The sequence below is a fragment of the Suricata suricatta genome, chromosome 3 (genome assembly GCF_006229205.1).
Source record: "Suricata suricatta isolate VVHF042 chromosome 3, meerkat_22Aug2017_6uvM2_HiC, whole genome shotgun sequence".
NCBI classification, from domain to species: domain Eukaryota; kingdom Metazoa; phylum Chordata; class Mammalia; order Carnivora; family Herpestidae; genus Suricata; species Suricata suricatta.
The window spans coordinates 131,231,231-131,254,394 of NC_043702.1; the positions used below are offsets into that span (position 1 = coordinate 131,231,231).

The 23,164-nt window shown below is 39.5% G+C and overlaps 1 protein-coding gene and 1 pseudogene across 1 annotated transcript in view; one reads left to right on the forward strand and one right to left on the reverse strand.

Moving 5' to 3' along the window:
* The window catches only part of NIBAN1 (niban apoptosis regulator 1), a 147,231-nt gene that overhangs the window by 87,017 nt on the left and 37,050 nt on the right, over positions 1–23,164 (forward strand). The window lies entirely within an intron of this gene.
* Positions 4,575–5,004, reverse strand: LOC115288145 (annotated as a pseudogene).

Below are 23,164 nucleotides of genomic sequence, written 5' to 3' on the forward strand. Positions count from 1 at the left end.
TTAGAATTGTGTTTCTTAATTTCCAAATATATATTGTACATTTATTATTGTTTTTTTTAAGTTTATTTTTGGAAGAGAGAGCATATATGAGCAGGGAAGGGGCAGAGAGAGAGGGAGAGAGAGTATCCTAAGCAGGCCCTGTGCTTTCAGCTCAAAGCCTGATGCAGAGCTCAGTCTTATACACTGTGAGATCATGACCTGAGCTGAAATTAAGAGTTGGACACTTAATCGGCTGAGCCCCCCCAGGAACTCCTTATTACCGTTTTCTAGCTTTAAAAATATAGTCTGCCTGATACTTCTTTAAAACTGGTTGCACCTTGCTTTATGGCCTGTATGTGGTATTCTGGGGGAGGGGGCCCACAGCCTAAAAAGCTCCATGGGTACTTCTATACATTTTACAGTTGTATGTGTCTGTTGTCTTATGTGTATCATTGTGTCATTCCAGTCCTTTATTTTTTTACTGATTGATTGTTTTTTACTATGTTACATTTATCAGTTACTAAAGAGGGGTATGTTAAAATCTGCCACTATCATGGACTATCACGGTAGATTTTTTTCACTTCTATTCATTGTTGGATTATATTTTGTTACATATTTTCTAACATATACATGTTACTAGATGGATATTTGTTTAAAATTTGTTTTATCTTCCTGTGAATTGAATCATTTATCATTATGAAATGACCCATTTTATCTCCATTAATCCTATTTGCCTTCAAGTCTAGGTTGTTTGATATTAATGTAGCAACACTAATTTTCTTTTTTTTCAGGGCTTGCACAGAATATCCATTTAATAACAACATCTGACAGTTTCTTAAATGGAGCATTTAGGTTGCTTATATCTACTCTAATTACTCATACTTTTGGTTTTAAATCTGTCTTATTTTGTGTTTTCTGTATATATCATTTTTTTCTGTTTTTTCTCTACATTCTTACTTTCTTTCAGATTATCACTGTGCAATAAAAATATGTATATTCTATTTGTTTCATTAGTCTGCATAACTTAATATCTCAAAAATTAATCAACATCCTTAACTTTCTCTCAAAATAATGCAGTTAACTTACAGCACTAACTCTTGTAACATACCCCCTACACACACTACTTATAGACTATTGCTGAATTTTAATGATATCTTTTTATTTTGACCTTCCAATATATTATTATTGCTGTTTCATACACTTTACACTGTTTTTGCTCACAATTTCTTCTTGCCTCTTAGACCTTCCATCTAGAAGCATTTTCTTTCTTCCTCAACTATATCCTGTAGAGGTTCCTTTAGTTTGGGTTCATTCTTTCTTAGATTTTGTTTATCAGAAAATGTCTTTACCTCATCTTTGTTCAGAAAAGTTATTTCACCACATGCGAAATTCTGGGGTGGTAGTTATTTTTCTGTCAACACCTTGAATATTTTATTCCACTATCTTTTGGCTTCCATCATTGAAGTTGAGAGATTTGTTGTTCTTTTGAAAGTAGTTTGATGTATTTCTCACTTAAAAATATATTTTCTTTGTCATTGGCATTCTGCTGTCTCACAAACATGTGTCATAACTGTGGATTTCCTATTTATTTATACTGCTTGACATTTGTTGGTTTTCCTGAATCTGTAGATTGCTGTTTAATCAGTTTGGGAAAATTCTCAGCCCTTATCTCTTTTTCTCCCTTTTTTCTATCTCTTCTCTTTTGGAGAAATCTGATTAGATACATATCATCTGTTTTTATCCTATCTTCTTCATCCCATAAACCTTTCATATTTTTCATATTTTTTTCAGTTTTTCCTGAAAAGCTTCTACAGATCTTTTTTTTTTTTACTATATTTAAATATGTATTTATTTATTTTGAGAGAGAAAGAAAGAGAGCACACAGAGGGAGGGCCAGAGAGAGAGAGGGAGCATGAGAATCCCAGGCTCCATGCTCTGCACAAAGCCCAACACGGGGCTCAATCCCACCAACTGTGAGATCATGACCTGAGCTGAAATCAAGAGTCAGACACTTAACCGACTGACCCAGCCCCAGATTCCCCCCAGTTATATTTAATCTGCTGTTATACTCATTGAGTTTTATTTTTAGTTGTCATACTTTTTCATTATTTAATTGTTTACTTTTTTTCTAATTTGAATAGTTATTTAAAACCATCTCTTACTCTTTACTCACATTATCAATTCCTTCTTTTATTTTAATGTTTATTTACTTTTGAGGGAGCGAGCAAGCCGGGGAGGGACAGAGAGAGGGGGACCGAGGATCTGAAGCAGGCTTTGTGCTGAGAGCAGAGAACCTGATGCAGGGCTCGAATTCACAAACTGTGAGATCATGAGCTGAGCCAAAGTCAGACGCTTAACTGACTGAGCCATCCAGCCACTCCAATTCCTTCTTTTATTTTAAAAACATGTTAAACTTAATATATTTTGTATTCTGTGTCTGCTAATTCCAGTATCTGAGATCTTTTTGGATTGTATTCTGCTAGTTGTTACTTCTGCTTATTCTTGGTACTTTATTAACTTGTGTACTTTGTGATATTTCATGATAAACTCATATTTCATTGAGGCCAGCTGAAGGTGAATTCCTCCAGAGAGAATTTATGTTTCTTCTCATCAGATGCTAGAGGGCACTACTAGATATTTGGACTTGGGTAATGTGAATTTAGGCCATAAAGGTAGGAAAATGTTTGAGAATATGATTTCTCAGTGGAAGTATTTATCTCCTTTTATTCAGTACCAACGTTTGAGACAGGCAATTTTTCTTGTAACAGTCTAAAGCCACTTATATGTGGGTGGTTTGTACAATTTAACTGAGCACTTCATATGGGTTGGGAGTACCCAGCATCCTGAGACACCACGTACAAGGTAGCATAAGTTGGTAAAGGCATTGGGTCCATTATGTCTTCACTTTTCTAAAGTGAAAGCCTAGCTTCAAGCCTTGGCTTACAGGTTGGGGCTTTGTCTTAGTTGGCTAAGGCCACTATGACAAATTACCACTGACTAGATGGCTTAAACCCCATAAATTAAAAAAAAATTTTTAAGTTTATTCATTTTTGAGAGAAAGAGAAACAGAACACAAGCTGGGGTGGGGCAGAGAGAGTGAGACACAGAATCTGAAGCAGGCTTCAGGCTCCAAGCTGTCAGCACAGAGCCTGACACGGGGCTGGAACTCACCAACTGCAAGATCATGACCTGAGCCGAAGTCGGACACTTAAGTGACTGAGTCACCCAGGTGTTCCAATCCCCATAAATTTTCTTTGTCTCACAGTTTTCAAAGCAAGATTTTGGCAGGATTGACTTTTTCTGAGGGCTGTGAGAGAAGGATCTGCTCCAGACATCTCTTTGTCTTCTAGAAACGTCAATCCTATCTCTGCTTTTATCTTCACATGGCATGTTCCCTTTGGGCATGCCTGTGTCCAAATTTTGCCATTTTATAAGGACACAGTTATCTTGGGCTAGGGGCTCAACCTATTTCAGAACGACCTCATCTTAACTAGTTAAATCTACAGTGACCTTATTTCCAACTCAGGTCACTTTCTGAAATACTGAGGATCAGAACTCCACCATGAATCTTGGGGGGAACACAATTCAACCCATAACAGCTTTCTTACTTTACTGCCAGCTCATTCATCAAGGTGTTTAAAAATATGATTCACAGTGTAGTTTATCCAGAATCTTTTTTTTTTCAGGGAGAGTCCATGTTAAAGTACAGAGCTGACCATACTGCTGGACACCCATGGATAAAATTTAAATGTATTGGAAAGTTAATTGTCCCTGATGGAGTTTTACGGAGGCTGATTTCCTCTTTTAAGCATGAGTTTGTTTTGCAACCACATAGCGTTGCCCTTGAGGTTTGGACACTACACATTTGCCACCTTGGCCTTGGAGGAAAGGCTGAATAGCTAAAGCTGATATTCAGAAAATGTTCAAGTTCCAGGGCCACTTTAGGAGTCAGTGTTTCAGTCAACTGTGTGTTGAATGCTCTCTGAAATGATGGCACATAGCAGCTGTAACAATAATGATAAAGAAGTCTCAGTCATCAAGGTTAAATTTTACCCTGTGTGCTATTTGTAAGATGATAGAGACATGTGGAATACAGTTTAGAAAGCTATTCATTAAATATAATTCAAACCTTTTCTATATAGAAAGGGTTCAGCCTCAGAGCTCTGAAACCTTCGCTTAATCAGAAGCCCTTATTCATTTAAGGGTATCCCCAAAGATTTTAAACAATGTTTGTCAAATGTGATCTGTTAACCACTTGTGCTGACTTGTGGTCAGGGTGGAGGGGAGGAGACCGCTAAAATTTCAGATTCCTTGGCTTTACCCCAGACCTACTAAATCAGAATTTCTGAGGAGGGAAGCCCTGAAATCTGTGGGGTTTTTTTTTTTTGTTGTTGTTGTTGTTATAGCACAACTTATATATTTAAAATGGACAAAAAATTAGTATCATTTACAGTATCTTAAGATAAACTGCCTTTGAATGGGTGCTTCCTTTCCCGTACTTTGAGGTCTACAAGACATATCTAGAAAATTTACTACTGTGGAAAATGAAGACTGCTTAAATCGAATGAGGGGGGGTCTGTGGTTTTTCTTTTTGATTAATTGCTGTAACACTGTCCTTCGGGTGGCTGGGGGAGTTTCATGTTTTCTTTAGACATCATGAGGCACTGGAGCTCCTGCAGGACGACCTTGATGCTGTAGGAGTTCTGCCATTTGGCCAGCACGGGCGTGGCCCTCGGGTCCACCACTCCCTTAAAACTATTAACTCCGTTCATATTAATTTTTGTTACAAATCTTACAAAGGGGGGTGCTTCTGGGTATTTAGGTCCACATTCTATTTTAAGGCTGTATATTTGGTTTTCATAAATTGTTCTTGGAGGCCCAATTATCATCCCTGTCCATCTCGTAAGTGTCATGTCTTCGTCATCTTCTAGACCCCAGCTAACTGTGCCATCACCTACTCCTTTCTGGCCTTCTTCCAGTTCTTCCAACAGTCGAAAATACTCCCGAGCCCATGGTGGCTGCCATCTTGCGTCGCTGTCGCTCGAAGGCCGGCCCCTTCTGCACCCTCTGAAATCTGTGTTTTTAAACCAGCAATGTTATACAATGGTTGCTTCCTAGGGTCTTCCTCTCAAATGCAAGGCATTTTTCTTTAAGCAACTTAGTTTTTTATTTTTAAAAAAATCACATTCGTGGTAGAGTGTTGGGATTTTTATAGTGTGAAATCAGTGTTTAAAGTGTTGTTCAATTAAACAGCTTAAAATAGTGAATGGCACAACATACCTAGCAATTAAATGATAAAACCAAACCATTTATATACGTTTTGTAGTTAGAGTAGCACAATTTCATAGAATTACCTTTTTGAAAATAATCTTAATTCTAATAGCAAGTACAACTGAGAAATATTACTGAGTTTTGCATTTCCAGTGTGAGCCTTTTTCTTTTCTATTGCATTATCTAATTGTATGTAACAGCTCTCCCTCTGAAAGCTGTACCTTGAGTTTGAGTGTGTGGATGATTTCCTCTACTAAGATGAATAGCTCTCTCCCCTTCTGCCTGTGTCCTCTCCTTTTGACCACTGTAGGGGAGGAAAGTGTTGTTCAGTCCTCTTAGGGTCTCTGGCTGTGTCTGAAAATCAGACTGACAAAGACAGATTAACAGAAGAGCATACAAATTTGTCTAATAGACATAGGAGCCTTGATAATGAAATGAAGACCTGAAGAAACAATTACACCTGAGTGTTATTATGCTAGGTTGAATGAAGAATTGCAAGTTGTAGAAAGACCTGATAGGTCAAGGAGTCTGAGCTAAATTCAGTAAACCAAGGGAAGCTTAGCAAGGTGTGTTTCCAGATTTTTTCTGGGTGCCCCTCTGTCTTGGATATAAGGATGCTCCTTTCCTCCAGGTATAAGGAGGGCACCTCTCACATTGGGGGGGGGGGAGAAGGGTCAGAGAAGGTCAGGGAGATCTTCCAGTTTCTGACATTTTCTCAAACTACTTCAGCTTAGAAATTCAATACGCTGAGATGCCATATTTGGGGATAGCGTGTTCTGAACCTCATTACTATCTTCTACCTCTAACTGGGAGATGGCTATAAAATCCCAGAGGTAAGCAGTACCTCTAAAAGTTATTTAATCTTTTTCCCTTGCTGGTCAGCTATCTCAGAAGCCATGCCTAATGAGGGTAGGAACCATGTGTTATAAAAACTTGAGTTTCCTGTCTGCTGCCTTTAAGTTCTATATAGATCAGAAATAATAATTAACAGTCACTGTGGGCTCCCTGGGTGCTCCCATGAGCACAGAAGCAAAAGGAACTATGCTGTTCACGTCACTTCACAAATCAGTGACTCCTCAACTTCTGTGGGGATCAGAGTACCTGTTAAAACACAGATTGCTGGGCCCCATCCCCAGAGTTTCTGAATCATTAGGTCTGAGTTGGGTCCTAAGAGTTTGCATCTCTAACATGTTCTCAGGTGATGCTAATGCTGATATTCCTGGTCTGGTAACCATACTTGGAAAACCACAGTATTAATGCATTTCATCCTCATGGCAATCCTGTGAGGTAGGCACTGTTATTTTCATCATCCCCATTTTATACACGAGGACTCTGGCTGGGAAGATAGCTGGTGATTAATACAGGATTTCAAAACCCAGGCAGTGTGACTCCAATACCTATGCTCCATCTAGCCCGCTGCACCATGTGGCTTCTCAATAGGCAAATACTTATTAAGCACCTACCGTACATCCATTATTTGACTAGCTGCTATAAGAAAACTCTAATGCAATTCCTTATTCAGGCCCACATGATTTTAGGCGAGTCACTTCTTCCTGAACTTGACACCAGCATGTTTAATTTTGTAATACGTATCTGAGTGGCAAGTGAGCTGCTGTACATTTATTGAAATTAAGGCAGCAATTTAGATATAGAAGTTAAGTCTTTTCTCTGCTTTTAAACATGAAGTTGTGCCTTAACCCAGATGTGTTTTCCTGTGGTAAATTGTGTACTGTAAGAATGCTCTCCAAAGTCAATTTTCTTGGCTTGTACAAATATACAGCTGAGAATAATTTTGTGGGGCATGTTGCAGGGGTGGGATTGAAAATTCATGGTACTTATGCATTACCATCTCCTTATGTTTTAAGTACTTAGGCTTTATTTTTTCTTCCTTTCAGCATTTTCTTATGCTGGTTGGATTTCTATATTGGCTTATTGCTGGGGGGAAGTCCTGACTTGACCTGATTTTTTTTTTTTTAGTGTTTTCTTGTGGCGACCACAAATTATGCTTCAAGCAATCACCATCTGGCTGTTAGTGGGACATCCCTATTTTAAGGTGCTCAGAAAGGGAGGTGAAAAAGAAGGAAGTTGGGGAGGAGCAATGACATCATGACACCCACTTTCAGACCAGGCTACTCCCTCCTAAGTTCCCTTTCTTATGCGAGATCAGGGCATGGGCTATGTAAGTACCAGCAAAGAAAAGAATGGAGACTTCTCTTCATTTGTACTTCCCTGTTCTTTCCCCAGCTTTCCAAAGAAAGTAGAGGACTGCCCAGACTAATGACAATCATCTTTCTTCTAGTTTTGTGCATGTGTGTCAGGGATAAATGAAGATAGTAATGAGGTTCATTAAGTGATGAGATAGGCAAAACTTGGAACAAAAGAATCCTTATTAAGTGTCTACCATATCTAGAACATTGTCTTAGATGCAGGACGGGGTGTTGGGTGTGGGTGTTGAGGGGAAACAAACCAAAACCAAACAGCCACTGCCTGTGAAAAAGACTCAGTTGTAAGGGTCGCCCATTCCATCCATAGTGGAGAATATGGGGAACTGTTTTTTTCTTGACTTTCAAGGACAGGTGGAATAACCACTGGGAAGTAGACCAGGAACTTCATTTTACCTCCTCTATCTCCCTTCAGGTCAACTCTTCCCCCGCCTGCAGTGTCTTCATCCCATAGAACATGGTGAATCAGCGTAGATGCATTCTTATAACACATCTTAACCATTGTCCTTTCCTTCTTCAGTCTCTCATGAGGAGAATAATACTTAAAGGTCTCCTCTCTTCTTTTCTTTGCCACTCTTTAACACATCAGATTAGACATTTTCAAGTTTTGAGAACCAAAGCCTTCCAACGAAGCCGTAGACTCCTTTTAAGCAATGCTAATGAGTCATTCTCACCAGCAGCATAGGTAGTCTGCATCCGTCTAGCACTTCTTGTCAGAGGAAGCTTAACATACCCAGAGTGAGCTGTCCTTCCTGGCACTGTGTGCCCTAGTCATGAACCACAGAATTTTGCAACAAGCCCATTCATTAAGGACATTCAGTATTACATATGTGTGTTGTGTATGAATATGTGTGTGTCATGTTGTGTGTGATGGGGGCTATACCCCAGCTCCCTGGCCAGCCTCACTATCACTGCATTAGCACAGGCACAGTGCTTCATATCTTTTATGCAGATGTAGGTCATCATAGTTTGTGTTTGTCTTTAAAATGAACCAGTTTATGCAGCTGCTCTGGAAAACAGTGTGGAGGTTCCTCAAAAAATTAACAGTAGAACTCCCTTTTGACCCAGCAATAGCACTGCTAAGGATTTACCCAAGGGATACAGGAGTGCTGATGCATAGGGGCACATGTACCCCAATGTTCATAGCGGCACCTTCAACAATAGCCAAATCATGGAAAGAGACTAAATGTCCATCAACTGATGAATGGATCAAGAAGATGTGGTTTATATATACAATGGAGTACTACATGGCAATGAGAAAGAATGAAATATGGCCATTTGTAGCAACATGGATGGAACCTCAGGGTGTCATGCTAAGTGAAATGTCAGGCAGAGAAGGACAGATACCATGTGTTTTCACTCATAAGTGTAACAGGAGAAACTTAGCAAAGGACCATGGGGAGGGGATGGGGGAAAAACAGTTGGGGAGAGGGAGGGAGGTAAACCATGAGAGACTCGTGAGTACTGAGATCAAACTGAGGGCTGATGGGGGTGGGGAAGATGGGAAGGGGCGTGATGGGCATGGAGGAAGGCACTTGTCAGGATGAGCAGTGGGTGTTACGTGGAAACCAACTTGATAGTAAACTATAAAAGAAAACAAAAATAAAGCAAATGCACCCCAAAAATAAAAAATAAATAAAATGAACCAGTTTAGGGGCACCTGGGTGGCTCAGTTGGTTAAGCATCCAACTTCAGCTCAGGTCATGATCTCATAGTGAGTGAGTTTGAGCCCCATGTCGGACTCTGTGCTGACAGCTCAGAGCCTGGACCCTGCGTCAAGTTTTCTCTCCCCACCCCTGGCTCATACTCTGTCTCCCTGTCTCTCTCTCTCTCAAAAATAAATAAACATTAAGAAAAATTTTAAATGAACCAGTTTATCCACTTGTGTGCTGATGGATGTACAACAATAGGATGGAAAAGATATACTGAATTCTGGTTGGGTAAAACAAATGCAAAACTTCCATGATTTCCTCTATAGATGCCTTGGAAGCAAAATATTCTTAGGATTGCTAGCAAGTTCTAACTACCATTAATATTATTAGTTTTGAGGTAGGTTAATTGGCATCTATAGTTGTGATGAAGCATAAGGAAATTCCAAGCCTAGATGAGTGAGTTGCCATTGGACTGGAAGGGTGGTCTAAATTTTTTCCATCTCTGGTGCTCTTCTAATTCTATCATTCCATATTTGGTGGTTTTATTTTTTTATTTAGAAAAATTTAAAGTAATCTGTACACCCAACATGGGGCTTGAACTCATGACTGAGTCGAATGCTCCACTGACTGAGCCAGCCAGACACCACCATATTCCCCCAAATGCAAAATTTTAAAAAAAGGTGATTTTCAATGGGTATAGTACTACTCTATTCATACCAATTATCCTTTTACCAAGTCAAGAATCTAAGTCTCCTATGGCCTCATTAAGATGTTCCTGGAAATGTAAATTTCATAACTGAAGAGAAGGGAACAGATATGAAATTGAAATATTATAACAGAGAGGTAACAATTGGGGCTTAATGGGCTGTTACACATTATATTCTTGAAAATATATTTCTTGTCTTCTTAGTTTTCCTCCAAAGAATATAACCTATAATTACTATACTATTTTTACTGCCTTTTTCTTCTTTCTACCTTAGAAATAAATCCTGGACCAGTAGCTCACTTGGGACTCCTTAGTTCAATTTTCTGAAGGCCTTAGCTTGTATGTCATTTGCCCTGGAAAGCCTTCCTTAATTTGTCAGGGTTATACAAAAGTTTTCCTGATTTTCTTCTGTCTGTGCATGTGTCTGTCCTTCCTTCTTTTCTCTCTGTTTTTACTTCCATCACAGTACCAACCATATTACATCATCCTTGGCTGTTTACTTGTCTGACTCCTAAAATGGGAAGCTCCCAGAGGCCAGGCCAGTGCCCTTCTACTGTTGCTTCTAGCAACAGGCCTGGGGTATAGTCAGCATGCACACATTTTCTTGTTTTTTAACTGAATGAAAGAGCATAGGGAGTGGGTGGTGGTTTGAAGAAGTGTCTGGAAAGGGCAAGAAGAGTTAACAAAGTGATTCGGAGTGTTTTGCAGGAGGGTTCAGTTTGCCAGTATTAATAGCAAAGGCAATTCCTTGAAAGACCCTGCTTTCATCCTGGAATACCCATGCAGGTTTTTGCTTACTTTCCATTTCTCCAAAGGTGCCTCAATTTTACCATTTTTTTCTCTTGCTCCTCCTCACTTGATGTCATTCCTGTCTTTCTTCTTTTTTTAAAAAAATTTTTTGTTTTTATTTATTTTTGAGAGAGATCGTGAGTAGGAGAAGGGCAGAGAGAGAGAGAGAGAGAGAGAGAGAGAGACAGAGACAGAGAGAGAGACAGAGAGACAGAATTAGAAGGAGGCTCTAGGCTCTGAGCTGTCAGCATAGAGCCTGATGCGGGGCTTGAACTCACAAAGCTGTGAGATCATGACCTGAGCTGAAGTCGGACACTTAACTGACTGAGCCACCCAGGGGCCCCATATTTCTTCTTTTTTAAGCATATTTATTTTGAGAGAGAGAGAGAGAGCAGGGGAGGGCCAGAGAGAGGGGGCGAGAGACAATCCCAAGCAGGCTCCATGCTGATGGTGTGGAGCCTCATGCAGGGCTCGATCTCACGACCTGTGAAATCATGACCTAAGCCAAAACCAAGATTCATACTCTCAACTGACTAAGCCATCCAGACACCCCTAGTCCTTCCTCTTGATATAAAACAGTATTTTTTGGCTTTTTATCTGGATAGTTTCTGAAAGCAACTAGTTGCTTTCTGATCAAGAATGGCCAAAGTGATTATTATGCCATTATCTGAATGAATTGTTTTGTTGGCTATGCCTCATTAAACATCACTTCTTTTGTTTTAAAAAAAATCCCTATTATGTTTTATATATCTGTTTTCACTTTACACATAAGCCTTTAGAATCACATTGGTAACTGTAACTTTAACATCATTGCTGTTGAGTATGTTACTTCACAAAAGAACACCACAGCCAACATTTCTTCACCTCTGTAAATGAAAGACTTCTCCTTTCACATTAAAGTGGCTTCTGGAATCCTATCCCCTCCATGAAGCTTTACTAGAATAATGCCAAGGAAGGTATCTTTTTCCAATCCTACTCTATTCAAATGTGTAAGTCACATTTGTTCATGGGCTAAAATAATGCCTCTGTAAAGTGTTTATTTATTATTAGATAGCTCAGAGACAAAGACAATGGAAATGAAATGTTTTGTATGTGATAACTTGTCAGAGATATGATTGTAAATTCTAATGGTAAAATAGTGGTGACATTGCTAATATTTATTGAGCACTTACCATGTGCCATGTGCTAAGGCTGACAATGGCTGTGTGAGTTAGTATGGTCCTGAAAAAACTAAGGTTTGGACAGGTGAAGGAACCTGCCTAGGAGGGAGACAACTAATCAAGTCGTAGACTTAGAATTGAATCCTCAGCGTTTGACCCTGAAGCCCATGCTCCTAACTGATGTGTGTTTAAGAGCTCAGCACCTGAAGGATTATGTTCAGTTTTCCCTGGCACATTTCAAGAGGGATTTTAGAAAGTAATGATACAGGCAACCAGTGTTTGAGTGAACACTATGCTAGGTAATGTTCTGTGTGTTTGATATATGTGTGCTCTTTCAATCCCTATGACAATTCGAAGCAGAATTAATTTTTAGCTCCATTTTGCAGATGAAGAAATTAAGGCTCATGGAAATTAAGAAATTTGTTTAAGGTCACAGAGCTATTAGATAGCTAAGCTCGATCCATACATATGTCTGTGTCCTTGCTGCGGCAGTATTAGAGTGTGTTCAGAGAAATGTTGAATAGTATGAGGTCCAGAAACTAGGTTGTATTTTTGAGAAAACTGGGTATATGCAGGCTCACAATGACTGAGAAGAGGAAAAGTCTTGAAATATCTCTGTCACATGGAAGAAGGATCAGGCATATGTTACTTTGCCCCTAAAGGCAAAAGTGTCTCTTGTAAATATAGGCAATCCTGGTTCTGAAATCCCAATTGTAGTTGCTTGCTTCTAGGAGTTTTATTTAATTAAAATTAGGAATTGAATCTATAATTCAGAATTACTAACAACTAAATTTGAACTCATCTAAAGCTCCTGAGTGATATCTATTACATGCATCACATGGTGTATTTTTTTGTATTAGAAGGAAAAATACTTCCAGAGTGACAGAGATCAAGCCTCAAGCATGCTCCACATCTGCCAGAATGAAAACAAAAATTAAAAAAATAATAAAAAAAGAAAACAAAAATAATCTTTTTCTTCTTTTTGTCCCTCTAAGAAAGTGTCAGTAGTTCCAGAGGGTGACGAAGTCAGCTGATGGGCTAGGAGAGGGGATTGCCTCAGTGTTCAAGCCTTCAGAAGGCAGAGGACATTGGACAAGTCAGCTAATAGCACCTGCTATTGTGGTTATGAGGTGAGTCAGCTGCTGAACATGAAGTTCCTGGAACTCCTTGGAGGAGAAATATAATGCTAAATTAATAAACCTGATGAAAGGTTGAGCACCAAGTAAGAAGTGATGTGAGCAGGATCAGGAGCCCCAGTGTCAGCCATGCTGAGGGCTGGCCATCACTTCCCATCATAATACAGGATTTGATGTTAGCTGGGAAGGGGGAGCATTTAAGGATCAACAAGCACCACCAAGAGAAGGTCTGCAGGTGATGTTCCAATATGTACTTTGGCACGGTCTGATGTTAACTTGGTGCAAGCAAAGACCGCGTGAACCTCGTCATCATTTCCTCTCTTTGAATGGCAAAATAACCATGGGTGCCCTTGCACCTGTGGGGGATAGAGTAGAAAATTTGCTTTTCTTTCACATGAAAGGCCATTGGAACACTTGGTTTCTGAAGGTAACATAAGTCTACACAGTGCTCATTAAAGAGGTGCTGGGGAAGGTGGCTTTGTAAAACACACTAACTTTACTCCTGGACACAGAACCAGGTTAAGTGTGGGGAACTTCCCGCCTGCTTGCCTTCTTTCCTTCCTTCCTCCCTCCCTCTATCCCCCCGTTCCTGTGCCAACTAATATCTATTGAGCACCTTTTGTATATCAAGCACTTGTTAGGTGCTGGGAATCCAGTGGTGTATAAAGTAAATATGACCCCTGCCTTCTTTGAGGTTAAAAGCTAGTAGCAATAAAGAAGAAATGTAATTAGAACTTGAGAGATGCCTGTAAAACATGTACTAGCACATTATAACAGAAGGGCTTGATTTAGATTAGCTCAGTGGAAGGATTCTGTGAAGGAGTAACATGGCAAATTAGCCCTGAAGAATGTAAGGTCTAGGGCAAGAGTTGGTGAAGGATGGTCTATATACCTTGCTCTCTCTCTTCTCTCTCTCACCAAATCTGGCCAAGTCTGGCTACCTCTTTTTCTGTGGAATATGATCACGCTATTCACCTGTGAATTTTAGGGTCAGTCTTGAGATACATTGGCAGAATTGACTAGCTGTAACAGAGACCTTTACGCCTACAAAGCCTGAGGTATTTATTAATTTGCCTTGTACAAAAAAGCTTGCTGACTACTAGTCTAGAAAAGCCTTGAAAATAAGAGCTATGGTATTTAGTTTGACCAATGCATTTTCAGGCAATGTGGGCCATAGACTTTGCGTGAGTGAAAGATTGTAGGCGCGAATTATTTGGACATCATAGTGTATGTGTCTTCGTGAGATGAGCTGTCAGCAGACAAAAAGCTTTCTCCAAAACTTGACAGTACATATTTCAATTTTTCTATTTGTGGAGAGTGTTATGGCACGGAGATTATAAGCCTTACATTTGGAATCAGATTATTTTGGTTTCAAATCCTGGCTTTGCTACTTAGGAACTGTGTTATTTACCCTGATTACTCTTTAGTTTCTCATGAAAGCTACATAAAGTAGTGCAACAGTACCTAGTACAATGAGTGGCATACAGTAAATGCTTATTACGTGATTATTTTTAATATACAAAATATTTTCATAAAATAACATCAATTTTTGTAATGTCATCCCATAAACAGTCTTCATGGCTTTTTACATTTTATTTTCTACCCTAATAAAACATTTTTCATGATGTCTGAGGATAAATAAGTGTGGTGATATCTAAGTCGCAATTTTATAATGTTTTGAAGTTGATTTTATATTTTGAAAATTTTTTAAATTCTTTCTTTTAAGTTTATTTATTTAATTTGGGAGAGACAGATACAGCATGAGTGGGGGAGGGGCAGAGAGAGAGCATCCCAAGCAGGATCTGTGCTGCCAGCACGGAGCCTGATGTGAGGCTCAAACTCACAGAATGGTGAGATCATGACATGAGCTGAAACCAAGAGTTGGACACTTAACCGACTGAGCCATCCAGGCGCCCTAATATTTTGAAGTTTTTTGCATGCTTAACAATAAAAAAAATGTTTTCCTCTGGAAATTTGAGGAATTTGCCTACTTGGTCTTACCCATCTTACTCCCCAAGTGCTATACTTAGGGATTTTGTGCTTCTGAATCCCCGTGCTTCCTCTCAACTGCCCGCAGCTTTGCAGATCTGTTAATGCCCCTCAAGGCTCATCTTCCTCCTCAGGGCTCCCTCAGCCAGCAACAGCGGCCTGTATTAACTCATTAATTCTATAGCTCCAATTCCATACCCATCCAACACCACAGTTCTTGGGTTTATTTTTAGCTATTCATGAGAGGGGCTATTCTTTCCACCTTTTCTTTTTTCTTTTTAAATGTTTTTATTTATTTTTGAGAGACAGAGAGAGACAGCACGAGCAGGGGAGGGTCAGAGAGAGAGGGAGACACAGAATCTGAAGCAGGCTTCAGGCTCTGAGCACAGAGCCCGATGCGGGACCTGAACCCACGAACCGTGAGATCATGACCTGAGCTGAAGCTGGACGCTTAACCGACTGAGCCACCCAGGTACCCTTCTTTCCACCTTTTCTTATTTTCTCTCTCTCTCTCTCTCTCTCTGCTATCTACATTCCTTTTGGTGACCTAACCTTTGCCCTCCTCCACGTCACACCCTGGCTCATTCTGCCTGGAGGTTCTGATGCTGGTTCCAGTCTCCTATGGTTCTCATGTGCAGGAGTGCATGGGTGCTGATTGATAATCATCTGAAAAGCCACGAGGCAAAGGGTGGCAAAGGTGAGAGCAAACTGCCTTGCACTCACCCACTCAGCCATCCCCTCTGCTTTTCCAGACCTTGGCTCCCTCCTGAACAGTGGAGTTTGCACCATGCTGTTCTTGAACCTGCACCCACACCTTCCCTTGAAATGCCTTTTTGGTGGCCAGCAGTCACCCACCAGAAACTGAGCAAGATTGCAAAGCACACCAGCGGTGCCCACAAGTGAGCACACTTCCGCACCATGGTGACGGTTTTGCGCCACCATGAAAATAAGCATTGCCTTGATTGCCTCGTCAAAAAAAAATCCGAATGGGTAAAACAGAAATCAGGTAGTGAGATGTACCCTGCTTCTGCTTTCTGATCCTTTTTGGTTTGTTTGTGTGGTCTACAGGGTTACTGGGGAAATCTAAACATAGGCTTGTATTCTCTGAACCCAGTAACATGGGAAGCAGAGGCATCAAATGAAAGGATCTTAGAGACCATGTGCTCCACTGCCATCATTGATAGATAAGGACACAGGGTGGTTGAGAATTTACCCAGGATCACGTGGAGGAAGAGAGGCATTGATAAACGCGGGTGGGGCTGAGGACAAATTTGCAGGCAGCAGAGCGTTTTAGTGAACTGAATGGTATTTTAAGACAAATTTTGTTTCCCCACTAAAAATTTTTTTTTATATTGTTATTTTTGAGAGAGAGAGACAGAGTGTAAGTGGAGGAGGGGCAGAAAGAGAGGGAGACACAGAATCCTAAGCAGGCTCCTGGCTCTGAGCTGTCATCACACAGCCCAACGGGGGACTCCAAGTCACAGACCAAGAGATCATGACCTGAGCAGAAGTCAGACACTTAACCAACTGAGCATCTGTGTGCCCCACGTTTTCCCATTTTTTAATTTAAAAGTGTTTACATCTATATATCATATATATATTTATATATATATAACATGTAATAATTATATACAAATGCAAAATTCGATAGCATCATAAATGCTAGGCTTCTTTTTATTTAATTTATTTTAAAGAGAGAGTGCGCACAAGCAGAGGTGAGGGGCATAGGGAAACAGAGAGAATCTTAAGCAGACTCCATGCTCGTGCAGAGCCTGAAGCAAGGCTCAATCCCACAACCCTGGGATCATGACCTGAGCTGAAATCAAGAGCCAGACGCTCAACTGATTGAGCTACTCAGACGCCCCAGACTCTTGTTTTTCTTGCTCTCTCCTCCCATTCTCTCCATTCCTGCATAAACAGTATTAAAAACCCTGTAGGTATCTTTCCATATTTTCCTCCACATATAAACACACATACATTATAGGGGGGTTTTCTGTCACTGATGTTTCACAAAGTAAGACTATGCGATACATACTTTTCTGTATTTTGTTTGGAGACTTCATAGCTTGGGTGCTCAAAAACAGGAAATGCTGTTTCATAAGGACAGGTCCTAGGTGCACTGTGTGGTTTGCCTCTGATCCACGGATCGTGCTCTTCCCTTTGCCCTGAACACCTGCCCCTTGCCACAGTTCAACCTGTCCTTGTCTATCAGGCTCCGTGCCCCAGGGAGACATCGCTATCCCAATCCAGAGAGACTCCTTCCTCTTCTGAATTCCCATGACTCTTTGCTTTTTCTGATAGCACTTGTTAAACCCTTTATTGCATTATGGGTGATAATGCATTCTTGTTACCAAAATTTACCAAATGGAGTGTCAGCCACGTGGTTGTTTGGGGATGCTGGGGATAGAGTGTGGAACAGAAGTTAGAGACATTCTTTCCCACACTAGACTTTACATTCATAAACCACATCTTATTCCCTTGTATTCAGAGAGTTCCTCACAGTGACTCACACATAGAATATGTTCAACCCATGTTTGGTGAGTGAATGAATCTATGACAGGGAATGGGCAATGGGAGTAGTAACTTGGGTCAAAATGTGATTTTATCAGTAATGCATCAATCAGTTATCACTTTTTCCCCAGCTTTAAAATTTTTTAAACTATGCTATATTTGTTGCATTTCCCTCAAGTGTCCTTGGTCAAATTTTCCAAGTTTTCCAGAATTGGTTTTCATTAAAGAAGTAAACACATACATACATACATACATACATACATACACAATTTTTAGAGCCCCTACTATATTTTAGGCCCCATCATAAGCATTGGAGATAAAATGGGAATCAAAAATAAACTCACATCAATAGAATTCCCGTTTGAAAAAATCAGAGTTGGGTCAGTTTCCTCCAAGATAGCATGTAGTCACAACATTTTAAAATCTAAAATTATGAGATCTAACTTATAAAACAGGTAAAGAAGTCAGTTAGCAGCCTAATTTAGATTTAATATTTGATACCTATATTTAAATTGAGAAGTGAATGAACATAGCTCTGAATATTCTAGATCTGTGAACTCTAATTTATAATTAGAAAAAACGTGGGAATAATTCAGAAATAATTGGTATTCCCAGTCCTTGATACTGAAAAATAACAAACTCTTTAAAGAATAAATATTGCCAGTATAACTCAGTTTTCTTGTATGTCGTAATAAACGTTTAATTTAAACATTTAGTTTTGTCTTGCCTGACATACTTATCAATCAACAAGAAACATGGGTCTAAATGAATATTTATACATTCATTTAATTAGAAAGCATGTGGATTAACCCTGATCAGATCTACTTTTATTTATTTGTAATAAACAAATATTTATTTAAATATTTAAATTTATTTGAATTTATTTAAAATAGACATATTTATGGAGCATACACTCTGTGTCAAGCACTGTTTTAGGCACTGGGGATACAGCAATGAGCCAAACAAAGATCCCTGTACTTGTGACACTTATATTTTAGTTAGGGACCAATGGTGGAGACAGGAAATAAACCATAAACATAATAAACAAGCAAATTATATAATTTGGTGGAAACAAGTCCTATGGAAAAATAGTGGAGTAGCTTAACAGGGCTCAAGTGTGCTAGATGTGGAGGGGTGAGGGCATCCTGTGGTATGAAATAAGGTCATATTGAGTATGCTGAGAACTAAGGAGAGAGAACTACCCTCAGCCTAAGACTTTAAAAATATCGAGTTGTAGAGTACTATGAGAGGGGATCCAAAAAAGTAAGTATGGAGTTGAAAAATAAAAACTGCAAAGAATATTAGAGATACTTGTAGGCACTTAGCTTGAAAGGAAAGGTCTGGGAAGACACAATAATGACTTTTAAATGGTGTCTCTAACTCCACTGAAGATGCTCCTTGCAGGAATATTCTCAGTTGTAACGTGAGAATATGATTTTTGAGGGAGAACCGCCTGATAACGAGAACGCTCATGTTCTAAAATGTGATAGATGGAAAGATTGAGGGAATCTCTTTTCAATGACTGACACTTGCTTCATTTTAATTTGTATACCCAAGTGGAATGCACTACTAAATAAATATTGGCTTTTACTATTAGTAATAATGATCATAGGTCTGGAATAATTTATATGCTGTTTCAGTTATTTAGTAAATAAATGCTGTCCTATTAGCAGAGAAATGAACTAACATTAAAAGCTCATTTTGGTTTTATGATTTCATTATGTCTTTTTTAATAGTAAAAATACCATTAAGAACTGTGAACACTCAAGAGGCATTTACTTATAACTAACACATCATCATAGGAGATATACACACACAATTCTCTTCTCTCCCCCTCACTCTCCTTCCCTCCCTCTGGTTCTCTTTTTTCCTCTCACCCTTTCCCCCTCCTCTCTCTCATACATTCAGAAACATTGACATTTCCAACACAGGAATTGAAGTTTTGTTTTTGTTTTCTTTCTCTGTATATCCCCATAAGGGGATTAGATCATTGGGCCACTTCTTCCAAATAGTTTCATGGAATGAGTTAATGACATCATGTAGTTCAAGTTTATAACAAGTACTGAGATTATCTACAATAGGAACAGGGGGCACCTAAAACCGTCAAGCATTTTAGCTGCTTTTTCTTTTTGGCAAAGGGTGAGAGAAGGGTGAATAATTTGTTGCTATAAATACAGCAGATTGTTGTAAGGCTGTATCCTGTTTGGAAATGATCTCATCTAACATGTCTGTTGGTGGTTAGCAGTTTTCCACCACACGGAACAGGACTATTAAGATATGGCAGTGTTGTTAGAGAGGCCTCAAAGTTAAAGCCGCAAAGATTCCTTAGTGCCCATAAAGCAGAGTTTATGAGTGAGATGTAATTGTCAAGCGTCTTAAATTCTAACCTTAACCTATATAGGGATTTGTTATAGGTCATCTTATTTCTTATTTTTCTGCATTACTCTACTTCTGGGATTGTTCTATTAGATAAATGATGCCATGTGTACTCTGAGGGATTAGAGATAAAGTTGGTGGTTTTTTTCCTTTTTATTGATTTAGACTAGGAATATATCTGAATAGATTGCTTTTGTAATGATGCTGCTTTACAAAGGTTCAAGGGGTGCCTGAGTGGCTCAGTCAGTTAAGCACCCAACTTGGGCCCAAGTCATGATCTCAATGTTCATGAATTCAAGCCCCGCATTGGGTCCTGCACTGATGGCATGGAGCCTGCTTGAGATTCTCTCTCTTCCTCTCTCTCTCTGCCCCCTCCCCAACTCCGTCTCTCTGTCTCTCTCTCTCAAAAACAAATAAACAAACAAAGCTTCCGGTGTGCAGAGGCATGCCTTTTTTTATTGCCTCCTTCCTCCTCCTCACCCAGATAAACCATATAACTCTGAAGCCACGAACATATTTTAGAGCTGCACTGTCTAACATGGTGGTCACCAGCCAAATCTCACTGCCGGACACTTGAAATGTGGCTAATCCAACATGAAATATGCTGTTGAGTGTAAAATACACACATTCCAAAAACTTGGTACAAAAAAAGAGTATAATATATCTCATTAATAATTTTTATATTGCTTACATATTTTGGAGATATTGATATGTTTACATAAAATATGTTATTTTTTAAAGTTTTTTTAAGTTTATTTATTTTTGAGAGAGCTGAGCAGGGAGGAGCAGAGAGCGAGGAGGCAAAGAGCCCCAAGCAGACTGCACACTGTCAGCACAGTGCCCAAACAGGGCTTGAAGTCATGAACTGTGAGATCATGACCTGAGCTGAAGTCCAGAGTTGGGCACTCAACTGATTGAACGACCCAGACACCCCTACTTAAAATATGTTATTAAAATTAACTTTAACAGTTTCTTTTGACTTTTATGATATGGCTCCTATAAAATTTATGGCTTTCATTGTATTTCTACTGGATGGCACTGGTCTAGAGTCACTTTATGCTCCCACTTCCCCTTTCCATTACTATGCCAGAGGAGCCTTTAAAACCAGTATTGATTACTGTCTTTAGCCTTTCTGTGTGTGTGTGTACGTGCGTGTGTGCACACATGTGAGTGAACGCATGCAGGGCAGAGAATGTTTAATGGGAAGGATAAAGAACAAATAAGGACAGGAAGAGAAGTGAGCAGTTTCATTGGTCTGAGATGCCATCCACTCCCAGAGTAAGGAAAGAGGAAAGGCTGAGTGCAAGTTAGCTCCCCACAAGGCAACAGTTGCTCTTTTTTTTTTTTTTAAAGCTAGGGTGAATCATTGCAACATCGGACTCCATGTTTGAATTTGAATTCAAATTTAAATACACAAAAAGCTTCTGTAACGTCAGTACAGAAGCAAACATGAAGTTTTAAGAATTACCATTGTCACTCCTTTCTTTAGTTAATAGAGGTAATAAACAACTGACCTATATTCCAGTTGATGGTTCTGATTTGGGTAAAGGATATAACATATTTTGTTCTTCATCGTTTCATAAAAGAGGAGTTTCTGGCTGAGATGGAATCTTTTAATTTTTTTTTTTTTTGAGAGACAGAGAGAGACAGCACGAGCAGGGTAGGAGCAGAGAGAGAGGGAGACACAGAACCCGAAACAGGCTCCAGGCTCTGAGCTAGCTGTCAGCACAGAGCCTGACACGGGGCTCGAACCCACGAACCGTGAGATCATGACCTGAGCTGAAGCCAGACGCTTAACTGACTGAGCCACCCAGGCGCCCCGAGATGGAATCTTTTAAGGGCCTCACAGTTTAGACTCAAACACCCAAAGTAGTATGGTGGTTTTTCTGGAGAACTGGAAGATTGTGTAAATCACAGCGCTTTTGTTAAATGTTTGATTGAGAGATATGAGGCAGATTTTATTTTTTCAAGAAAAAAAAAAGGAGGGTATGTTATAGACCACACACATATGATCGTCAAAGTCAATGATTCCGTGTTTTGTAGGAACAAATCAGTTTTGCTGTAATCTTGTCATAGACAATAAAATGGCAAACTTGAATCATTTCACCATTTCAGTAGCTTATTAAATAGCTCATGTGGTAAGCCCAAGGGAAGTAACACAAACTGAACTGTTATCCAGGTTAATGGAAGGTAAAGACGGGAAGGCAAAGAGACTTAGATCAGCGCTGTCCACTAAAAATATCATGAAGGGCACATATGTAATTTTTTTTATTGAAGTATGGTTGACACACAGTGTTGCATTAGTTGTACAACATAGTGATTGGACAAATCTACACATGATGCTGTGCTCACAAGTGCAGCTACTGTCTGTCACCATGCTTCACTGTTACAGTATCCTTGACTATGCTCAGTCAGCTCTACCGTTAATCCCCATGATGAATTCATTCGACAGCTGGGTGCCTGTATCTCCCACTCCCCTTCACCCATTTTGCCCATCCTTTCCACTCCCTCTCCTCAGGCAACCATTAGTTTCTTCTCTGTATTTTTAGACCTGTTTCTACTTTTTATTTGTGTGTTTATTCACTTGTTTTATTTCTTAAGATCCCACATATGAATGAAATCACATTGTATCTGTCTTTCTCTGTCTGACTTACTTCACTTAGCATAATACCCTCTAGGTCCATCCATGTGACTGCAAATGACAAGATTTCATCCTTTATAATAGCCGAGTAATATTCCACTGTATGTCTATACCACATCTTATTTATCCATTCATCTACTGATGGACACTTGGGTTGCTTTCATATCTTGACTGTTGTAAATAATGCATCAGTAAACATAGGGTTGCATATATCTTTCTGAATTGGTGTTTTTGTTTTCTTTGGGTAAATAGCCAATACACCACATATGTAATTTAATATTTCCTAATAGGTACATTAATTGTTTTGTGAAGCTCAGAGAAAGCATATTTGAGAGAGAGAAAGTGGGAAGAAAAAGAGGTGTAGTGGGAAGGATAAGGTGGTCCTGCAGATGGAAAGTTAGATCCCCGAGTTAGATCTCTGTCACGGAAAACAGTACCCCATGTTGATAAACTAACCGTATTTGCAATCTATCACAAAATTACACTATGTCACAATGAAAGAGAAGACCTGGCAGCCTTTCATTTCAAATGTGATACATGAGGCGCAGAGAAGCAAAGTAACTCACCTCAAGTCCCATAGCCAAAGTGACACCCAGTTTCAATTCCCAGCAGATAGTTGTCCCCCCATTCTGTGCTGCCTCTGCATTATTCAGCCATTTTTGATTCATTCATTGATCTGCTCAAAGGAGCATTTGGTGTCAGACACTGTGCTATGGCCTTGGGCCTTGGGAT